This window comes from Neovison vison, chromosome 8 (assembly GCF_020171115.1).
Source record: "Neovison vison isolate M4711 chromosome 8, ASM_NN_V1, whole genome shotgun sequence".
Taxonomy (NCBI): Eukaryota; Metazoa; Chordata; class Mammalia; order Carnivora; family Mustelidae; genus Neogale; species Neogale vison.
In genome coordinates this window covers 126,942,080-126,966,783 of record NC_058098.1, presented here as the reverse complement: position 1 = coordinate 126,966,783, position 24,704 = coordinate 126,942,080, and the positions used below count along the sequence as shown (strand labels likewise).

At 35.1% G+C, this 24,704-nt stretch overlaps 1 pseudogene; it reads right to left on the bottom strand.

Annotated features, from left to right (window-relative positions):
* Positions 1 to 23,492: 23,492 nt before the first annotated feature.
* Positions 23,493 to 23,671, bottom strand: LOC122915803 (annotated as a pseudogene).
* Positions 23,672 to 24,704: the final 1,033 nt, after the last annotated feature.

The window sequence follows — 24,704 nt, the reverse complement described above, 5'->3', positions numbered from 1 at the left end:
GTGGTACATAAATGAATGACCAAAATTTGCCAAGTTGAAGCTTCACTTGCTTGTTTTTACTAAATCCTTTTCAGGAAACACAATCCATCCAGATATGCAGTATAGACATGGGATCTTTTCCAATCACCAGCATTCAACAAAAAATTTCCACCACAGCTTAATGGCTTACAGAATTTATTTCTGTGTCAACTGTTACAAGACTGGGAAACCCAAACTTCACCTTAGGGTGACTAAATAATTGTGTATCTTTTCTGAGGATATCTAATGATACAAATATCCAAAATCTAGAATGAGAGTCTCCATATTACTCCACAACTTTCTTCATCTCACAAATCTGCTTGCATGAAAGGCAAGTGTACATCAGTGAAACAAAGTTTCAAGTAAAGGATCAGGAGGACCTCGGGAGAATTTAGATAAGAGTTTGAAGATGTTAATCCTACTTGCATTAGAGCAAACCCAGCTACAAAGAAAAACAAAGAAACATCAAAGGATGAATAGGAAATGCAAATACTCACATGTGGTAAATCAATCACAACCTGTGGTACAAAGCCTCAAATACAGCATATCAGCAGACGCTGACCAACTTTCCAGGCAGAGCCAGAAGAAAGAAAATGCATGACTTTACCTGGAGAAATAGAAAGAGCACATTAACTGGATAAATCAATGCAAAACATAGGAGAGTTTCATGGAGAATCAAAGGTGACAATTCTGACTTCTCTATGGCAGTCAGATGGATGTTTCTACATTTTATAGGTTATCACCAGACACTGTGTGACAGCAAACCACAAGGATGACAATGGAGTTAAGAATAAAAATTCAATAGTCACACTGTAGAATTTTCTAGAAAGGTAACTCAGACTTGTTGAATACCTTCAGATGTGATGCACTGCTCCAAAAATCAAGATAAATCAGGTAACATTCCCATCATGAGAGAGTACAATGTTCAATGAAGATAAAAATATATTTGTAGACAGCTAAATTATTGTACAATGTTTTAGGTGCTATAATGAAAGGGACACTTCCATGAGAATGAAGAAGTATGGCATAGTAAGTATATATGGTATAGTAGTAGATTAGGATGTGAAAGCAGTGTAGACTACCTTCATTTTAGGCAACTCAGGCTACTATAACAAATACCATTGACTAAGTCAGCTTAAACAAGAGACCTTTTTTCTCATTGTTCTGAAGTCTGGGAAGTCCAAGGTTAGGGGGCCAGCCATTTGGTTCTGATAAGGACCATCTTCCTGGTTGATAGATAGCCACCTTCCTGCTGCCTCCTCAACTTGATGGATACAGAGAAGAAGCAAGCTCTCTTGTGTCATTGTCTTTATAATCCCATCATGAGGACTCCATTATCACAACCTAATTACTCTCCAAAGGCCCCATATCCAAATACCATCACATCAGGGAATAGAGGTTCAGCATAGGAATTGGGGATGGGGCACAAACATTCAGTCCCCAGCAACCCTCATCTCATCAGTGGACTAACAAAAAAGCCTTCCATTTGGTCTGGCCTCTCTCCAAGGCATTTCCCATAAAGCAACTAGATTGATCATTATAAAATGCTGATCTGAATATGTCCTGACACTGCTTCAAACTCTTCAAATGCTTCCCATTCTACTTAAAATACAGGAGATCGCCCTTTGCAGGGTTTATAAAACCTGCAGGATCTAGCTTTGGTTTATGTCAAGTTCATCTTGCTTCATTCTCCTTGCTCTCAATTCCATTTATGTCCATGTATTAGCTTACCAGCACTGCCACAACAAAATACCATAGACTGGCAGGCTTAAATAAAAGATACTTAGTTCATCATAGTTCTGAGGCTGGAAGTCCAAGGTCAAAGCGTTGGCGGTTTGATTTCTCCTGAGGCCTCTCTCCTTGGCTTGCACATGGCTGACTCTGCACTGTACCCGGTAGAGGTGCTCTTCAGTACATGTATTATCCCTGCTGTATCTTTCTCAGTCCAAATCTTCACTTTATGTATGGACATCAAACAGTCTAGATTAGGGCCTAACCTAACATCTAACTTTGACTTAATTATCTCCAAATACAGTCACATTCTGAGGTCCTGGGCCTTAGGGTTTCAACATTGTAATTTGGGGCCAAGGGCAGGAGAGGCAAAATTCATCTCATAACAATGCATGTCCTTTTAGATCCTACAGCATGCTATTTTATTTTTTCTTCTAGTCTTCCCATATGCTATTATTATTTCTTGGGTGATTTGTCCTCTCATTTCAGTAGATTAACAGCTATTCATTCATAAGAGCTAAGGAAATTCCTCCCTTAATTTCGATGTTGGAGGAGCTACCCCATTACATAGATATTATTATATCTTATTAACGGAAATTTGTCCTCTTGTAATTATGTGCTTAATTTCTCATTATGGTTCTATTAATCTTCTCTTTAAACAATGCATTCTATGAACATAAAGACAATGTCATGTATGCCTATGTTCAATTTCTTTTTGTTTCATGGAACTGTAATCTTTTTGTTTTGTTTTGTTTGCATTTGTTGTGTTCTCTATTTTTTAAAATCAATTGTCCTTGTATTTAATTGCAAATTTCTGTCCTTTAGCTGTTACTATATTTCTAATTATCTTGACTCCTTTGTCTTTGTGTTCTACACTCTTTTTATCAAAAATATAGATTCTCATTTCAGTTGTGTCTATTCTTTACTTGTGGTTTTTATTTTATTTATTGGTTCTGAAATAAAGTGTCTTTGGACCTCTATTTTTTTTTTTTACATTTACAATCTCCTTTTTCATATCATTCTATTATTTTATTGCCTTATCTATAAGACATACAAAGAACTTAACAATCATATAACAAATCTTAGATACTAAAATAGAAATAAAATCTATGCTTTCCAGACAAGTAAAAGGAAAATGAATAATAAACATCAATCAATATTAAAGGCAGAAACAAATGCAATAAAAACAAAATCAATTCCCTGAAGGCAGAACATAAGAAAATCATCAATTGTAAGAAACAGTCTAATTTTAAGGATGTTCTAATGTAAAAACATAAAATAAGGTCACAAAGTCACAAAAAGTTCAAATATAGTAGCAATCTTACAAATGTAAAAGAAATATCTATTTACCTATTTATATAAGAAAAAATTATTTTTCATTCAGATAAACTACTTAATGAATTAACTTTGGAAGAAAACAAACCCAAAATTTCAATAATAGATAAAAGGGCAATCTTACTAAAAAGGAAGCTAGTATAACAGTAACCATATAAGAAAGAAAATCAAAGATAAAAGCATGAATGGTTATAAAGACAAAAACTATGTATTCTAAAAGTACATCCACTAAGAAGAAAGTCTTTGTGAACTGCAATGGCCTATAGATGCAGAAATTATAGAACTAAAATAGAAATTAAAAAAGAATAATAACCAGAGAAAGAAATTTGAATTTTATCTTCTAGAAATGAATTGCTTATGCAAATAAAATCTAGTAATAGTATAGAATTTTTGAAAGGCAATTGGAAAATCTTTATCTAATTTTAGAAAGATAAGTTTTCACCTGAAACTAATGTAGTATGTCAATTATATTTCAACAACAACACAAAATCAATGAATAAATGGGGAAGAATAGACAAAGCATCCAAATAGAAGTATTCCAAATAAATGTATGCAGGTACTCTTCCCTCCAGGAAGTAGAACACAACTCCCCAGTCCTTTAGTGCAGTCTGTACACAATGACCACCTTCAAAAGAATACAGCATGGAAAGAGGAAGAAAGACTAACATATCAGAGCAGATCCCTGACAAGCACTACATCAAACAAGGTGATCAAGGTCAACATCAACAGTAGTAAGTCATGTTGCCAATATGTGCCTTTGAAATTCTATAATAAAAATGACTCCTTACCTCTGTGGTCTTCCTCCCCCCAAAATCCGTAATTCTAGTCTAATGATGAGGAAAAACATTAGATCAATTCCAATTGATGAATATTTATAAAATGCCTGATCAGTATTCCTCAAAACTGTCAAGATCATCAAAAACAAGGAAGGTCCAAGACATTGTTAGTCAAGAGAAGCTCAAGGAAACATGTCAACTAAATGCAATGTGGTATCCTAGATAAAATTCTGGAAATGAAAAAGGAAATTAGTCAAAACCTAAGGAAATCTGAATACATATACATTTTAGTTAATAATAATATATCAATATTTGTTCATTAATTGTGACAAATGTACCATACTAATGTAAGATGTTAAACATAAAGGAAACTGACTGTGGGATATATAGAAACTCTTTGTACTATCTTTGCAATATTTTTTTGCAAATTTGAAACTATTCTAAAATAAAAAGCTTATTTAGAAAATCTACAAAACACCTACAACTAAATCTTGAGAAAAGATGTACAAAAATTTTTTGGATAAAAAAGGACAAAATGAGATTAAACTTTCATAAAAGAAAATCTAAATAAATAGATATTCTGTGTGCATAGTTGTGAATGTTCACCATCATTTATGTATCATTTATCCAGAAATAGTTTATAAAATTAATGTAATTTCAGAGAAAAATCTCAAACAGAATTCTAAAAGACTTATTTTAAATTAAATGTGGTTTAGATTCAAGAACATCCCAAAATTTGCTGATTAAAAAAAGAATATGTTGGGGCACCTGGGTGGCTCAGAGGGTTAAAGCCTCTGCCTTCGGCTCAGGTCATGATCTCAGGGCCATGGGATCAAGCCCCGCATCGGGCTCTCTGCTCAGCAGGGAGCCTGATTCCTCCTTTCTCTCCTTGCCTGCCTCTCTGTCTACTTGTGATCTCTGCCTGTCAAATAAATAAATAAAATTGGAAGGGGAGGTGAACCATGAGAGACTATGGACTCTGAAAAACAATCTGAGGGGTTTGAAGTGGCGGGGGGGGGTGGGAGGTTGGGGTACCAGGTGGTGGGTATTACAGAGGGCACGGCTTGCATGGAGCACTGGGTGTGGTGAAAAAATAATGAATACTGTTTTTCTGAAAATAAATAAATTGGGGGAAAAAAAGTATATGTTGGTTGATGTATGCCATATCAGATATCTAGAATTAGTATAGAGCCATATTAATATAGTTTTTATATGGCAATAGACAAAGAGATCAATGGAACTGAATACAGAAATAGGATTTAGACTCAAACATATATTGGAAATTTGTAAGTGACAAAGTTAGCATTACAAATCAAGGACAAAGGAAAGTGTTCAAAAGTAGAGCAGAGACCATTCATATCCATATGAAAAAGCATTAACTTAGATATCTACTTAATTCTATACACAACAATAATTTCAATGTATTTTAAGAAACAAGTTTATAAAATGCATTGTAAAATTGTTAAGAAATAAATACCTTCCATATACTAATGAATCACAAATAAAAGCCAAGCAACAGAAGTGGAAAAGATACTTGAAGTACATAAAAATAAACAGTATGAATGTCCACAATATATTTGATTTTTAAATAAGAAAACATGCCATCTAATTAACAAATGAGCTGAAATGATATGATGTCAGATTAATTCAAAATATCTGGACATGAAGAAGGAAATATGTAGGGATATAGATGAAACAAGACTACTTATTATTTAAATTGGGTGACATATAGGGAAGAGAAATCATTATGTTATCCTGCTTATGTGTTATCAATTGTTGAGTCCCCCAAAATCATCCATAAACCTTTTGATTTACCTAAATTTAGGTAGGTAAAATCCAGCTAAATTTATCATACTTATTGTGGTAAAGGAGGACACCATGACAAAGTCATAGTAGTGACTTAGAAGAAGGATATCAAGAAAGGACATTTAAGGATTATAGAGTTTGGACTCAAATGAGAAAGTAATTCTTTCAAGGTGCAGAACTGTTTAATTTTGAGAGAAATTTGTGACATAATTGTGGTAGATTTTAAGAGACAATGATCTTGAAATGAGTCAAGATAAATAAACAGTTGTTTGATAAGTTGGTTGTTTATTCAGATGAGCAATCTAATATCTTGTAGAGTGTCCATTTGCCCAGATGAGCAAACTCTTTCCTCAGACATGTTGGTGGGCAAGAATTTCCTGAAGCAAATAGTGAAAATACTTATTGACTTATATACTCATCTTCTTGGGCAAGAACTTCCTGGAATAAATCATGCAGACATGATGACACAGGTGGCCTCAGTTCTCAGTCATGATATTTAAGCTGTGTGTACACACATGTCAGTATATATGTTTTGCATAATAACACTTGTTTGTTTTATTAAATAGGCAATTCATCAAAAAATAAAAACCAACAAACATATGAACAACACTCATCTTCTTTAATCATCAATGAAAATTGTCTGTATGTTAATCAATATCAATTTACATTAAAAAACTCAAAATTCTGATACTGCCAAGATTTGACAAAGACAAAGGAAACCTAAATTCTCACTCGTTGGCAGGTGAGAGAGCAAAATGCTAAAACACTTGAGAGGGCAAGTTGTCAATCTCTGGATATTGAGATATATAATCTGTAACTCAGCGATGCTGACTTTAAATATATGCCCAGGAGAAACTCTTGCACATATTCACCACAGAAAATATTCATGGAAATAGCCATTGCATCAGTGTCCTTAGTTAAGGGAATGAATAATAAATTATCATGCCTTCATACAATTCATACAGCAATAAAAACCAGTTAATGCATGTGAACACAAGTAGATCTCAAAAAAATAGATCTCAAAAACATAATACTGAGCAAAAGAGAATATTCTGGAATAATATATACACTGTGACAGCATTTATATACATTTTTAAAATAATGCAAAGCAATGCTTTACTTACAGATATATGACAAAATACTTAAAGCATGAACAGGAAGGATGCACATCATATCAGGGATAGCGTTTATCCCTTGGAAAAAAGAGATAAGATAATTTCATTGCAAAGGGAAAGAAAGAGGGCTTTACTACCTTCCATAATGATACAGTATACCTTTTATTTTAAAAAGATGATCTGAGGGAGAAGCAATAAAATATTAGCACTCCTTTATACTGTCTGGATGGTATTTTTGTATTTGATATTCTATTATGTGTATTTTTCTATAGTTTTACAACTTATCAACTTCCATTAAGAGGAATGAAAATGTTCATCGAGGTGGGAAAATAGTTCAGTACAAACTAAATAAAACAGAATGTCGGGTAGCTAGTGTGTTTTTCCCTGTTATTCCCTGACACTGGCAATCCCCAGACCAAAATCTTACACATTTGAGTATCTCCCCTAGTCTTCTAGTTAGTTTAAAATCACAGAGAAGCATATCCCTACTGCACAAATGAATCTATTTTTGCATTAATAATCTATATGGGCATCTTTCTCTCTTCCTCTTTGATGCCCAAATGCTTATATTTTTGTACCATAGATTTCTTGTTCTTTCAAAATTTCACTGAATCTTAAGAGACCCAAAGAAAAGGAGGAAGAAAAAGAATACAAGAGCCAAAGTAAGAGAATAAAATGGTCTTTTCTCAAATGTCTAAGTTTATCAAAGTACATATCCTAAATTATCTAACATGGTGGTAACTTCTAACCAAGAGGAGACATAACCAGGTCACTTTATCAGCCAAGGGAAATAAAAAAATAGCAGAAGAGAAAGTAAGAGAAAGAGAGAGAAAATAAGATAAAGATCTTATTTCAAGTATAAATGGGTCCCTTTTCCTCTAGCTCAAGAAAATCTGACTCAACATTGATTCAATTACATTGTGACTCCCTAGGATCCAACCTTCAAAAAATGTGCCAAACAGCTAACTTCATCCTTAGTTTGGAGGGAAGCAGAAGACTTTTGGAGTACTACTAGAGATCAAGAAACACTGATGAACATGTTTGCAGAGATGACATCATTGAGTGAAGAGAAAATGACAGCTATTCACTGAGCTTCAGAATGATGGAGAGGAGAGAGTTTAAAGTAAGTCTGCAACTCAAGATACCGCTAGTAGAGGCAACCATGGCTTGGGAGTCATAAGCATACTGAGAGTCGTTTGAAGCATGGGAGGAGATGGGCTTACCCAGGAAAAATGCATCCGCTGAAAAGAAAGTAAGAATGGAAAACAGCAAATGTTAAAGTATCCACAAAGGAAAAGAAGCCACTGAAAGAATAACAGAGGAGTAGCCAAAGAGTTTGAATGGGAATCAGTAGAGGATATGGGAAAACTCAAGAAATGAAAAGTGCTTTTCTGTGTAGGATGAAAAGGTCAATAGTACTGAATGCCTTGAGGTATCTTATGATGAAAGTTGATCCTATAGCACTGAACATCTGAGAGGTCCGGGGTAAAAGTGAGAGCAGTGCTATGGGAAATGGAGTAGTGGAAGCTCATTATAGCAGCATCTTGGTGATACTCCAGAGTATTTAAAAGTAGTGCTCAATGGGAGACAGGACAAATATGAATTAAGTTAAACTTTGGCATCTTGCTGCTGAACTCTGCAAAGAGGAAGACTTTTTTGAAACCTGGATAACCCATTTTGTTGTAAAAATACTGTACACTTAATTCATTTAATCTATAATAAAAACATTTTAACATCTATTAATTTGTTTTAAAAAGTCAAAACATGCGACTTTCTTTTGGAATTCATTATCATTTAGGTTTATCCTGATTTCATTTCTATGATGTATCCATTTTAGTGAGACATAATTAAAGTGTACAGTTCTGAGTTTGGATAAATGCATACTCCTAGCTTCTCCACTGAAATCAGGATACAGAGCAGTCCCAATGGCCAAGAAAGTTCTATAGGGTGTAGGCATCTCCTCTCTTTCTCTCTGTGCCTCACATGCACACTCACTGGTTTGCAGAATATCACATAAACAGTATCATAGAATATGTGGTATATAGTGTTCTATCCATGGAATATAGTTCATTTGAGATTCATCCTTCTTCTTGCAGAATTATTCATTTGTATGGATATACCAGTGTATTCATCCATTTAACAGTTGAAGAACAATGTGTGATAATCAACAGGTTAAGTTGATTATGAACAAAGCCACCATAAAAATATGTATATGCATGTGAACATAAGTTTTAATTTATCTTGTGTAAATACTTAGGAGTGGGATTACTGGGTTATATGGTTATTGTATATCAGGTGGGATTATCTTCCTGGACATTTTAATCAATTGTAGTGATATTTCATTTTGGTTTAATATGCATTTCCCTACTGACAAATAATATTCAGTATTTGTATTCAGCATCTCATATTGCCATTTGTATTTTATCTTTGGTGGGGTGCCTATTCAAATACTTTGCCCATTATGTTTTATTGCATACTTTCTCTTATTATTTTTATAACATCTAGGTAGAAATCATTTAGCAGATATGAGTTTGACAAATATTTTTCCCATCAAAAACTGCCTTTTCATTTTGCTAATACTGTCTTTTAAAGAACAGAAATTCCATGTGCTTTAATTTTAAGTGAAGCCTGATATTGTGTTTTTTGTGTCATATGTAACTTGTGTCTAACCTAAGTTTACAAGGATTATCTCTTTATATTCTTCTACACATTCTATAATTGTAGGTATTACATAGAATGTATTTTGTGTTAATTTATGTATTTTGTGTGAGAGTGTCAGGATTCATTTTTTGCTTGTAGATGTCAATGGTTCCTGAATCATTTATGGAAAAGTTTGCTACCTCTACATTGAATAGCCTTCAATCGATCCCAAAAGCTAGTTGTTCATATACACATGTGGATCTGTTTCTGGTCCATTTATTCTATATCAGTGATTTGTGTGTCTAACTTATCTCCAATACCATACTATCAATAGTAAATATTAAAATTGGGGAGTGTGAGTCCTTCAAAGGTTGTTTTTTTTTTTTTCAAAGTTGTTTTGAATACTTTTTGTTGCATATCCACATACAATGATTTCATTTCAATATTAGTTTGTCAATTCTTTCAAAATTTCCTACAAGGATTTTGACAGGATTATATCAAATCTATATATTAGTTTGTGGAGAGTTGACACTTTAGCAATATTAAATCTTCCAAACCACTAATAAAACTTAATTACCTATATATTAATATTTCCTTGACATATTTCATCAGTATTTTGACATATAGAAATTGCACATATATTGATAGCTTCATACCTAATTTTTCATGTGTTTGGTATTATTATAAACTTTTAAGTTTTAAGCTGTTTATTGCTAATACATAGAATATAATTTGCGGGCACCTGGGTGGCTCAGTGGTTAAGCCGCTGCCTTCGGCTCAGGTCATGATCTCAGGGTCCTGGGATCGAGTCCCGCATCGGGCTCTCTGCTCAGCGTGGAGCCTGCTTCTCTCTCTCTCTCTGCCTGCCTCTCCATCTACTTGTGATTTCTCTCTGTCAAATAAATAAATAAAATCTTTTAAAAAAAAAAAAGAATATAATTTGCTTTGATACAATTTTTGTAGTCAGAAAACTTGCTCAAGTCAGTAATTAATTCTAATAGATGTTATTTTTCTAGTCAGAAAACTTCTCAAGTCAGTCATTAATTCTAATAGCTTTTTTGTAGAATCCTCAAAATTTTCTGTATAAACAATCATATCACCTATAAATAGAATTTCATTATTCCCTTTACAATCTGGATGCTTTTTATTTACTCTTCTTGCCTTTTTACACTGACTAGGACATCCAGCATGATGTTCATTAGGACTGGTGAGAGCAGACATCCTTGGCTTTTTCTCTTAGGATTAAAGCGTTCGGTTTTGACTATTGAGTGGTAGATAAGGGGGTTTAGTAAATTCCTTCATCAGGTTGAAGGAGTTTCTTTCTGTTTCTAGTTTGCTGAGAGTTTTATTATAAGTAGATATTTTTCGTTTTCAAGTGCTTTTTCTGCATCTATTGAGAAGATCATATGAGTTTTCTTTTTAATTTGTTGAAATGGTAAATATCATTGATTGACTTTCAAATATTGCACCAACCTTGAATTAATGGAATAAGCTCCATTTGGTCATTGCATTGTGTTCATATATTGCTGGATTTGATTTGCTAATATTTTGTTGAGGATTTTTACTTGCATTTTCATGAGGCATGCTAGTCTCTCTCTCTCTATATATATATATATATATATATATTTTTTTTTTTTTTTTCTTATACTGCCTTTATTGGTTTATGTTTTCAGGATGATACTGACCTCAAAAATTGAGTTGGGAAGTGTCCCCTGCCTTTCTATTTTCTGGAAATTGATGATTTAAGATAAATTTATTAAGTTTTAAATATCTAGGTAAATCCAGAGATTTATTGTTATTCTGATTTCTTCCAAAAAATATTTCCAAACAAAATTGACTGCATATAAGAGATGATAAAATTAAAAACAAAACTAATTATTTTAAAACTGAGAAGGAAAAATAAGCTTCATATAAGTGTCCATATGTATTCCACATAAATGCATGACATTACTGCATACTGGGTATAGACATACTACAATATTGAGAAAATTCATAACACTAAATAAACAAACATAAAGGAAAACTAAAAAGCAATGTTGTATACTGACAGATTTGTCAAAGAGAGCTGAAGTCCTGGTGTCTGTTACTTCTTTTCAGCATAGATTTAAAGTAAGTGGTAGACAAATACCATATGATTTTTTCATAAGTGGAATTTAAGAAACAAAACAAACAAGCAAAGGGGGAAAAGAGACAGAGAAGCAAACCAAGAATCAGACCTTTAACTACAGAGACCAAACTAATGGCTACCAGTAGGAAGATGGGTTGAGCGGGTGGGTTAAATAGGTGATGGGAATTAAGGAATTCACTTGATATGATGAGGACAGCGTGATGTATGGGAGTGTGGAATCACTATATTGTACAACTGAAACTAATATAGCACTGTATGTTAACTAACTGGAATAAAATAAATACTTGAAAAAAGTAAGTGATATATCATGCAAATTCACTCCATAATAACTGAGTTGTACAGATATTACCTACACACATACATAATATTTTGCAGGTATATGGTCAGTATCTTTTGGAGGTAGATGGAGAAGGATATCCACATTTCAAAGACAAAACCAACAAATAAGTGATTAACAAAAATTCATTTGTATGCTTTTATTACCCTAAATGCTATAAAGTTTCTAGTGTGTAAGTAATGGTTAATTACAGATCTAGAAGCATCATGTTCCTTGTTTGCTGCAGTTTCTTTCAAGTTGCAAACTCACATCGCTTCTTGGCCTCTTGGCTAAGATCAAGTGAAGTTGCAAACTCACTTGGAAGATGCCTAAGAATGTTTAAAAACCAAGAAAATATTAGAGAATACTTTTACAGAAGTGATTTAATTTCTACTGTTACTTTTCCCACTTCTACTATCAATTTGTGATTACTGATTACTTCTGTTGGATTGGTATGAGTCTGGCCCAACCAAAGCTAGCAAGTAGAGGACCAAAATGAGGAAAAGAAGGAACATGGCATAAAAGTGAAACTAGATTTCATAATTAGCTTTAAAACGTTACCAAACGTAAAATATTCATGGTTTTAAAACATGAGTACAAATTTAATCAGTGTTTCTTTGACCTAGATATCTAGAAACCAAAAAATAGTTAATGATGTCTATAACTTAGAAAGTGAGCTCAACAAGAATATTAATCTCAAAATGTATGCCTGTGTCCACTAGGCCTAGCCCCACATGTAACATGTATTAAGTGCTTGATAAATGTTATTTCTTCTTGGAAGCAAATGTATATAAAAAACTTTTGTCTATGCATATTAGCTTCCATATTACTTCCAAGAAGAGCTTTCTTTTATACTTTCATATATCAACTATAGAGAACTAACAATAAAAGCACATTGTTGTACACAGGGTAAGCCAGTTTAACTCACTTGGTTTCACATCAAAAGTTATCATTGTTCTTTCTTCTAGGAGTCTCACATCCAATTTCTTGCTAATTTTCTTTTTATTTTTCTAATCTGATTAATACATTTCCATTTTTATTAGGTCTAATAGATAGCTGATCTAATTTGGAGCTTATAAATTATACAGTTATAAGTGAATTGATTATAGCACATAACTCTAATAGACTGGCAATCTTTCCAGAGATTAGAAGTGCTGCTTAGTTCCCTTTCTATGGATGATTAATTTTCAGTGGTTATCAACTCTCAAACTAAAAATTAAGCAATACATATTTGCTTTGTGGATGACCAGTTTTATTAAAGTAGTAGAGTTGATGCAATTAATTATCGATACTCTATGAAGAACAGCCAAAATTAAAATGGTTTTAAAGAAGTATGCAGGTATCTATTGTCAATGGTAAAATTCACTTACTGTTGTAAAGAAATAGTGTCAGACAGTTTATGATATATGCAACAATCTGGGAATCATGCACAAACTAACCCTAGATTTCTTGGGTTTTATATATTTCAAGGAAAATTGGTTTATATCAATAACCATTTAAAATAGAGTGACTTGAAAATGATAAATGCTTCACTTGTGCAACAGAAAGCCTTTCATCCCCATTGCAGCTCAGAGGCTGCTATCTGTGGTGCTGACCAGTATTCAAAACAAGAGTCAATTGTTCACTGAAATCCAAAAATTCAGGTCTTATGCTTGCTTGAATGCCAAAATAATGCAATTAGTGCTTGGAGAACTAAGAGAGGGTAGTTGGCCTTTCACTTTTGGTTATTGAAATTCTAAAATCCAGAGATTCTAGGTTCCTGAACAGGGAAGCCACATTGGAACTGCAGGCTTTGGGGGGACAGAAGCAAGATGGTGGGGGAGTAACAGAGTGAAATATCATTAGGTCCCAGGATTTCAGCTAGATAGTTACCAAACTATTCTGAACATGTACAAACTCAACAGGAGATAGAAGAGAAGAAGAGCAGCAATTCTAGGAACAGAAAATCAACCACTTTCTGGAAGGTAGGGCATGTAGAAAAGTGAATCCAAAGCATCAGGAAGAGAGACTGTGAGGGGAGGGGCGAGCTCCCAGCAAGCAGTAGAGCAGCAGAGCACAAAATCAGAACTTTTAGAAGTCTGCTCCAATGAGGACACTGCTCCACAGGCTAAATGGGGGTGGAACCCTCATGGGACAGTGTGGTCCTAGAACCAGCAGGGTCACAGAAAGACTGAGGGTGTCTGAGTGGGCAGAGCTTCCAGATATCAGAGCAGGGAAGCCAGCTACAGAGACAGACCTGAGAAGAGAGCTATCAGCTCCAAGTTACCTAAAGTCATGATCCAAGGTATAGCTGGGCCACTGCTCTTCGAGCAGGGACCCCAAAAGTGGCAGATCCAGAGAGATCCTCTCCTTCCTCCTCCAGGAGGAATGGCACAGGAGTGCATGGCAGGTATTTGCTGGGTTTGGAAACTCCAAAAGGGGCCATGCACCAGAGGTAGAAATGCTGGGTCACAGGCCAGGTGAGCACAGAGTATGGCGAGAGACCAGGGAGACTGGAGGGATTGACTGCTTTTCTGCGGGCACACTGACAACTTGGCCCCAAGCTCTCTGTTCCTCTGGGGTGAGAGATTGGGAGGCTGCCATTTTCATGCTCCAAAGCATGTACTTGTCCTGCAAAGCTGTACGGAAAGCTTTCAGGGAACAAAAGCTCCCAGAGCAAACACAACCAGATTACTTAGCCTGGCCCCTGGCAAGGGTGATGTAATTCCACGTTAGGCAAAGACATTTGAAAATCACTGCAACAGGCCACTCCCCCAGAAGATCAGCAAGAACATCCAGCCAAGATCAAGTTCACTAATCAATGAGAACTGCAGAACTCCAGAGCTAGGGGAAAGCAATGCACAGAATTCATGTTTTATTTTTTTCCCATGATCCTTCAGTGTTGCAAAGATAATTATTTTTAATTTTATTTTTTATATTCTATGTTTTTAACTTTTCCTCTGTTTTTAATGTTTAATTATTTTATCTTAACAATACCTTTTTTTAAAAAAATCTTAAAATTTTCATTGTTATAGTGATATTTTATCCCTTCGTTGTATTTAACCTCAATTTTGTATATATATAGTTTCTTTTCTTTAAAACTTTGGGATACAAATTCTTCTAATACATCAAAATACTCCTAAATCTAGCACCTGGCTTTGTTCTAGTCTCCAACCTGATCACATTCTCTCTTTTTATTTTCTTTTTCCAAACAACTTATCAATTCCTTTTTTAGAATCTTTTTAAAATTTTCATCTTTACAGTCATATTGCATCTCTTCATCATATTTACCCTTATTTGTGTGTGTGTGTGTGTGTATATATATATATATATATATATATATATATATATATATATATATGGCTTTTTCATCCCTTAAAATTTTGGGAAGAGTTTCTTCTAAGAAACCAGAATACACCCAAAATCAAGTAGGTGGCTCTCTTCTATTCACCAGTCTAATATATATATAGATCTTTTTTTACTTCTTTTTCTCCCTTTCTTACCCCAGTTTCGGGACTCTTCTGATTTGGTTAGTGTATATTTTTATGGGGTCTTTGCCACTCTTTTATTCTTTTATTCTCTCATTCATATATATAGAGAGAAGGCTGAAAAACTCTCCACACACACACACACAAAAAAAAAAAGAACAAGAGACAGTACCAATGGCTAGAAACCCAATCAATATGGACATTGGTAATACGTCAGAACTAGAGTTCCGAATGATGATTATCAAGATGCTAGCTGGGCTTGGAAAAGGCATGGAAGATATTAGAGAATCCCTTCCTGGAGAAATAAAATCCCTTTCTGGAGAAATAAAAGAAGTAAAATCTAACCAAGTTGAAATTAAAAAAAGCTATTAATGTGGTGCAAAAAAAAAAAAAAAATGAAGACTCTTACTTCTAGGATGAATGAGGCAGGAGAGAGAATTAGTGGTATAGAAGACCAAATGATGGAGAATAAAGAAGCTGAGCAAAAGTGAGACAAACAACTACTGGACCAAAAGGGGAGAATTCAAGAGATAAGTCAGAGCATAAAACAAAACAATATTAGAATAATTGGGAGCCCAGAGGAAGAAGGAGAGGTGGGACAGACGGTATATTGGAGCAAATTATATCAGAGAATTTCCCTAATATGGCAAAGGGAACAAGCATCAAAATCCAGGAGACACAGAGAACCCCCTCAAAATCAATAAAAACAGGTCCAGACTCCATCACCTAATAGTAAAACTTACAAGTCTCAGTGACAAAGAGAAAATCCGAAAGCAGCTTGGGCCAAGAAGTCTGTAACATAAGATGGTAGAGATATTATATTGGTAGCAGACTTATCCACTGAGATCTGGCAGGGCAGAAAGAACTGGCATGATATATACAGAGCAATAAATAAGAAAAATATGCAGCCAAGAATACTATATCCAGCTAGGCTGTCACTGAAAATAGAAGGAGAGATAAAAAGCTTCCAGGACAAACAAAAATTAAAAGAATTTTCAAACACCAAACCAACCCTGCAGGAAATATGAAAGGGGTCCTCTAAGCAAAGAGAGGTCCTAAAAGTAGTAGACCAGAAAGGAACAGAAACAATATAGAGTAACAGTTACCTTACAGGCAATACAATGGCACAAAATTCATATATTTCAATAGTTACCCTGAATGTAAATGGGCTAAATGCCCCAATCAAAAGACACAGGTATCAGAATGGATAAAAAAGCAAAACCCATCTATATGTTGCCTACAAGAAACTCATTTTACACCCGAAGACACCTCCAGATTTAAAGTGACAGGGTGGAAAACAATTTACCACACTAATGGACATCAAAAGAAGCTACAGTGGCACTCTTTATCAGATAAATTAGATTTTAAACCAAAGACTACAATAAGAGATGAGGAAGGACTCTATATCATACTTAAGGGGTCTGTCCAACAAGAAGATCTACTAATTTTAAATATCTATGCCCCTAACATGGGAACAGCCAATTATATAAACCAATTAATAACAAAATCAAAGAAACACATGACAATAATACAATAATAGTAGGGGACTTTAACACCACCCTCATTGAAATGGACAGATCATCCAAACAAAAGATCAACAAGGAAATAAAGGCTTTAAAAGACACACTGGACCAGATGGATTCACAGATATATTTAGAACATTCCATCCCAAAGCAACAGAATACACATTCTTCTCTAGTGCACATGCAGCAATCTCCAGAATAGATCACATCCTGGGTCACAAATCAGGTCTCAACCAGTACCAAAAGATTAGAATCATTCCCTGCATGTTTTCAGACCACAATGCTCTGAAGCTAGAACTCAATTAAAGAAGAAAGTTAGAAAGAACTCAAATACATGGAGGCTAGAGCTTCCTATTAAAGAATGAATGGGTCAACCAAGAATTTAAGGAAGAATTTAAAAAATTCATGGAAACAAATGAAAATGAAAACACAACTATTGAAAATCTTTGGGACACAGCAAAGGCCGTCCTGAGAGGAAAGTAGGAAAGTATATAGCAATACAAGTCTTTCTCAAGAAGCAAGAAAGTTCAGGTGCCTGGGTGGGTTAAAGCCTCTGCCTTTGGCTCAGATCATGATCCCAGGGTCCTGGGATCGAGTCCCACATTGGGCTTTCTGCTCAGCAGGAAGCCTGCTTCCCCCACTCTCTCTGTCTGCCTCTCTGGCTACTTGTGATCTCTGTCTGTCACATAAATAAATAAAATATTAAAAAAAAAAAAGGAAGAGAGAAAGAAAGAAAGAAAAAGTTCTCAAGTATACAACCTAACCCTACACCTAAAGGAGCTGGAGAAAGAACAGCAAAGAAAGTCTAACCCCAGCAGGAGAAGAGAAATAATAAAGATCAGAGCATAAATAATGAAATAGAAACTAAAGAAACAAACTAATAGAAACAAAAAAAAACAGTAGAACAAATCAATGAAACTAGGAGCTGTATCTTTGAAAGAATTGTTAAGATTGATAAACCCCTGGCCAGACTTATCAAAAAGAAAAGAGAAAGGACCCAAATTAATAAAATCATGAATGAAAGAGGACAGATCACAACCAATACCGAGGAAATACAAATAATTATAAGAACATATTATGAGCCAGCAAATTTGACAGTCTGTTAGAAATGGATACATTCCTGGAGACATATTAACTACCAAACCTGAACCAGAAAGAAATAGAAAACCTGAACAGGTCCATAGCCAGTAAGGAGATTAAAGCAGGCCTCTAAAATTTCTCAACAAACAAGACTCCAGGGCCAGACAGCTTCCCAGGGGAATTCTATCAAACATTTAAAGAAGAATTAATCCCTATTCTCCTGAAACTGTTCCAAAAAATAGACAAACTCATTTTATGAGGCCAGCATTACCTTCATCCTTGAAACTGTTACAAACTGTTACCTTGAGACTGTTCCAAAAATATAGTCAAATTTATTTTATGAGGCCAGCATTACCCTGATCCCAAAACCAGACAAATTACAGACCAATATCCTTGATGAACATGAATGCAAAAATTCTCACCCAAATACTAACCAATATTATCCAACAGTACATTAAAAGGAATATTCACCAGAGCAAGTGGGATTTATTCCAGGGCTGCAAGCATGGTTCAACATCCACAAATCAATCAATGTGGTGCAATACATTAATAAAAGAAAGAACAAGAACCAGGATACTCTCAACAGATGTTGACAAAGTACAGCATCCTTTCTTGATCAAAACTCTTCAAGTGTAAGGATAGAGGGTACATTGCACAATATCATCAAAGCCATCTATGAAAAACCCACAGCAAATACCACTCTCAATGGGGAAAAACTGAGAGCTTTTCCTCTAAGGTCAGGAACATGGCAAGGATGTCCACTATCACCACTGCTATTCAACATAATACTAGAAGTTCTAGTCTCAGCAATCAGACAACAAAAAGAAATTAAAGCCATCCAAATTGGCAAAAAAGTCAAACTCTCAGTCTTTGCAGATGATAGGATACTTTATGTGGAAAACCCAAAAGACTCCACTCCAAAACTGCTAGAACTGATACAGGAATTCAGTAAAGTGTCAGGATATAATATCAATGCACAGAAATCAGTTGCATTTCTATACACCAACATCAAGACAGAAGAAAGAGAAATTAAGGAGTCAATCCCATTTAGAATTGCACCTAAAACCATAAGATACCTAGGAATAAACCTAACCAAAGAGGCACAGAAGCTGTAAACTACAAAGTACTCATGAAAGACATTGAGGAAGACACAAAGAAATGGAAAAATGTTCCATGTTCATGGATTGGAAGAACAAATATTGTGAAAATATCTATGCTACCTAAAGCAATCTATACATTTAATGCAATCCCTATGAAAATAATGTCAAAAAAAGGGAACAAATAATCCTAAAATTTATATGGAACCAGAAAAAACCCTAAATAGCCAGGGGAATGTTGAAAAAGAAAGCCAAAGTTGGTGGCATCACAATTCCAGACTTCAAGCTCTATTACAAAGCTGTCATCATCAAGACAGTATGGTACTGGCACAAAAACAGACACATAGATCAATGGTACAGAGTAGAGAGCCCAGAAGTAGACCCTCAACTCTATGGTCAACTAATCTTTGACAAAGCAGGAAAGAATGTCTGATGGAAAAAAGATAGTCTCTTCAAAAACTGGTGTTGGGAAAATTGGACAGCCACATGCAGAAGAATGTGCACCACACACAAAAATGGACTCAAAATGGATGAAAGACCTCAATGTGAGAAAGGAATCCATTAAAATTCTTGAGGGGAACACAGGCAGCAACTTCTGTGACCTCAGCCACTCCAGAAAACAGCATGGAGGGTCCTAAAATGTTGAAAATTGAGCTACCCTACAACCAAGCAATGGCAGTACTGGGTTTTTACCCTAAAGATACAAAGGTAGTGATTCAAAGAGGCATGAGCACCCAAATGTTTATAGCAGCAATATCCACAATAGACAAAATATGGAAAGAACCTAGATGTTTATCAACAGATGAATAAAGAAGATGTGAGATAAATAGATATAGAGTCAGATAGAGATAGATAGAGATATACCTATCTATGTCTCTAGGGATAGATAGACAGATAGAGATAGATAGAGATATACCTATCTACAGATATAGCATATAGATCTATATGTCTATATCTGTAGATAGGTATATCTCTATCTATCTCTATCTGTCTATCTATCCCTATCTATCTATATATATATATATATATATATATATATATAGCATATAGATCTATATGTCTATATCTGTAGATAGGTATATCTCTATCTATCTCTATCTGTCTATCTATCCCTAGAGATCTATATCTATATCTATAGATAGGTATATCTCTATCTATCTATCTATCTATCTCTCTATACCTATCTATCTCACACCTTACCCATTCATCTGTTGATATATATATATATATATATATATATATATGTTGATATATATATATAGGTTTGTGGTATATATATATATATATATTTATGTTATATATGTGTGTGTATGTGTGTGTGTGTATATATACACACACACACAACAGAATACTATGCAGCCATCAAAAAACCTGAAATCTTGCCATTTGCAATGATGTGGATGGAACTAGAGGGTATTATGCTGAGTGAAATAAGTCAATTATAGGAAGACAATTATCATATTCTCCCTCTGATATGAAAAATTTGGAAGTCAGGGCAGGGGTTTGTGGGAGGGTAGGGAAGGAAAAAATGAGACGTGATGAGATCAGGAGGCAGACAAACCATAAGAGACTCTTAATCTCAAAGAGAAAATGAGAGTTGCTGGGGGATGGAGGGGTAGGGATAGTGTGGTTCCGTTATGGACATTGGGGAGGTTATGTGCTATGGTGAGTGCTGTGAAAATGTGTAAGCCTGATAATTCTCAGACCTGTACCCCTAGGGCAAATACTACATTATATGTCAATAGAAATAATTAAAAAAAGAAGAAGAAGAACCGCAGGCTGGACAGATGCCCCTTCTCAGAACAGTGGTGAAATTGGCCCAGGTGGGCTATCTCTAGAGATTTGCCTTGCAATAGGGAACTCTTCTGTCATATTATCATTAATAATATCATTAATTAAAGTTATGAATAAAATATAAGATCAGCTATGCTTGTGTGTAGGCGACACTTGTGGTCATAGCTTTGAAGTTATTGATCATTCATATTTTATGGCAAAATAATTTATTAGATCTTATCCTTTGTGATGGCTAGCTGAAAGTATGACTTTGGGTAGAGTTCTGAAAGAAAAAAAGATGCAGTCTCAAGAAAACCGTCTGGGACAATGAGACCTTGACGAGGATGGGGGAGGATCCTGCCTGTCTGGCAGTCCTGAGGCTGGGGCTTCCAGAAACAAAGACAACAATGACAAAGAAGAACGTTACTGAATCTACAATCTCTGCCTCATTCTTGCTTATAACACGTAAATGTGATCATGATTTTTGCCTTGACTGAAAAATCTATCTACATTCCCCAAACAAACTAAGCTTTCGCTTCCAAACAGACCGCATTTCCATATCATTCATTATATCAACTAAGCAAGTCTCCAAAAAGCAAAGGCAGATAATGGTATTTATTCTTCCTCCTCCTTATAATACTATTTTTGTTAGAAGCATAAATACTCTAATAAGCAAACACACAAAGAAGATGTATTTTCTGCTTCTTTGGCTCCCCCTTGAATCTAACTGCTATTTGAAGCCTTAGCGTATACCCAGGCTCCTGCTACAAGGATAACTTAGTGCATGTGCTTTATTCTCTCTTGGCACCTGCAATTTCCAAGAATTTTTAACCTCCTCTCTTTTGTCTAGTAAAGACTTACTTTTCCACAAAGTTACAGTTTAAATATTAAATGTTCTACCAATATTTCTGTCCCCTCCCAAAGAAGCATTAATTACCTGGTAATCAGTTGATATTGAATTGGTCTCTCAAGGCTGACCAAGGTCATTTTCTCAGCTGGCTGGACCAGGTAGTTGTGTTCAGAGGGCTTTAAATGTACCATTTTATTTAATCTTCTCATCAAAAGTATGAATTAGGTATTATTATAATTCCATTTTTCAGGTCAAAAGACCAGACTCAAAAGTTTAAAGAATATGTCCATGGCCACAGAGCTTATAAGAGGTTAAATCTAGGTCACCTAACTCTAAAGGCTATGTGTTTAACCAACATCACTGCCTCTCCTATGCTGAGAAAATACACATAAATTAAGATTTATTAATAAAGTCCCAAAATAAGAGACATTTTAGTACATCCAAGACCTCAAATAAGAAGAGCAAGCATCAGATAATGATGAGGCTGTCGTCAGACCTGGGAAGATGAATCCAGACAAATCAAAAAGAAAATATTCTGATAGCTAACACTTTGGTTGTGCTTTTCAGTAAATTCTTAAAGTGACCAGATATGCATTTCAGAATCCACTGTATTTTTATAATTATTTGTACATTCATTAATAGAAATATAGTTAACCTCTACTAAACATTTTTTATGTGTTGGGCTCTGTCCTTAGGGCTCTATATAGTTTAATTAATTCTTAAAGTAGTTCTCTGAGATGCTATCCTTAGCCCCCAAAACCCCCAGTTCCTATTAGGGAAACTTGGTGAAAGAGAAATTGGCAATAAATGGTAGATCAAGGATTTGAATTTAGCCAGTCTGGATCTAGAGTCCAATTTATCTTTGATACCTATGTTCTGCTAACTATATTGTAGATCAAACATACACATTCCATAAGTATAGAAAACATAGAAACAGTCCATGAGTATGGAGCTAAAACACATTTCTTATCTTGAATCAGGCTAAGCCTTCCTCAACAAAAAATTTCTTCATTTCCATATGTCCTCAATGTAAAGAACATCTTGACATATTATTAAATATTTTTAAATATTTTAAATTAATAACCTACTATAAAACCAGGTAAGTAATTTTTCTAGTAGAATGTATTTTTAACAAGTATCAGTCCAGTCTGAGCATAAGTTTTTAGTAAATACCACCAGCTGGGGTGCCTGGATGGCTCAGTTGCTCTGCCTTCAGATCAGGTAATGATTCCAGTGTCCTGGGATCAAGCCCCATGTTCTACTCCCTGCTCAGCAGGGAGCCGGCTTCTCCCTCTCCCTTGTGCTCAGGCGCTGTCTCTCAAGATCTCTCTCTTTTTCTCTCTCAAATAAATAAATTCTTTAAAAAGAAGTGAATACTACCAGCTTACCTTTCCATTAATGGAGATTCCCAAATTCAAAATATAAATATGGTAGGTAGAATAATGTCCCTATGGCCTCATTATTTGGTATAGGCTTTTACTTAACTCCCTTGTTTTTGTGTTGGATCTCTATGTTCCCATATTTTTGTGCCTCAATCACCTTCTTTTCATTGAATCTCTCCAGAAAATAAGTGTCCAGACCTCCACTGGTGAAGGAGGGACAATTTCCAGGTTGCAAGAGGTAAGGCAGGAAAGGTGTCTGTGCATGTCTGTGTGTGTGTACATACATACAGGGAGAGAGAGACAGAGAAAGAAAACTCTAAGGTTTTAAGCCCTTATTAGGCAGTAGCCCCAAATGAATTAATTTTAATTTAATTCATATTTTTAAAAAATAATTAACGTTTTTATTTCTCTCATCATTCACAAAATGTGAATATTCCGTAATTCAGCCATAGCCTTTACTTTCTGGTAACGTCATCACTGGGTTTCAATTCCTCCTTTAAATAACATACTCTTGTTCCAGAAAGCAGTTAGCTTTTCATCATTTTCTTCTGTCTAGATAACATCCAAAGGCAAATCCCAGAGGGGAGAGACTATGAACCCAGTGGTCACATGCAATCTGAAGTAAATTCATCATGATTGCTTGGTCCCAGTGTGAATGAGGAACCCAGGGACCCAGGGCAGCAGTGAGCGCAGTACCCCAAATTAATTTACAAGGAAATCCTTAAATCGTAGCATCATATAAATGTGTATATTATTAAATTAGAAACAGAGACAGTTATTCAGATATAGTTGATTAAAAAAACAATAAACTTGGGGCGCCTGAGTGGCTCAGTGGGTTAAGCCTCTGCCTTTAGCTCAGGTCATGATCTCAGTGTCCTGGGATCGAGTCCTACATCTGGACTCTCTACTCAGCGGGGAGCCTGCTTCCCTCTCTCTCCCTCTGCCTCCCTCTCTGCCTAATTGTGATCTCTCTCTCTGTGTCAAATAAATAAATAAAATCTTAAAAATAAAAAAAAAACAATAAACTTGGAACTACTGCAGCGGGAGAAACCGAAATTTTCCTGGAGGGTAAGGATATGCATTTGGATTTTGTAGAGACAATACTCCTATTTGCATAAACCATAAAAGGCAGAATATCAGGTATCTGCAAACCTGAAGAGTGAAATTTGTTTTGGGGGTGGGGAGGATGGGGTGGGTGGGTAATGAGAACATCTTTGTCTTTCACTGCAAAACTGACACGAGTGAGCAAAGACTCCCTGAGGGAAAAAGCAACACACAAGAAAAATACAAAACAAAACAGAGCCTCTGATTTATACCCACAGGGTGTATGAGAATGGGGAGTGGGTGAAGAGATGGTGGACCCAGTCCCTTATCTCTGTGCTATTTCTATTCTGATAAAAGTGTGTCACTTACTATCCAGTCTCAGATATCACAGATGTTTCTAGTCAGCTTTACTCCTTAATTGATTCTCTTACTAGTTATACGCAAATGCATTTCTGACTTCAATTAGAAACTGAAGGTTCGTAAGAGCACAACATTTAGGGAAATTCTATGAGAAGCCTTCAGATTATTCATACTGGATGCATAAACATTTTACTAACCACTTATCGAGTCTGTGCGAAATTGCCAAAAGAACAAATGAACGCTAGCAAAGATTTAGCGGTAAC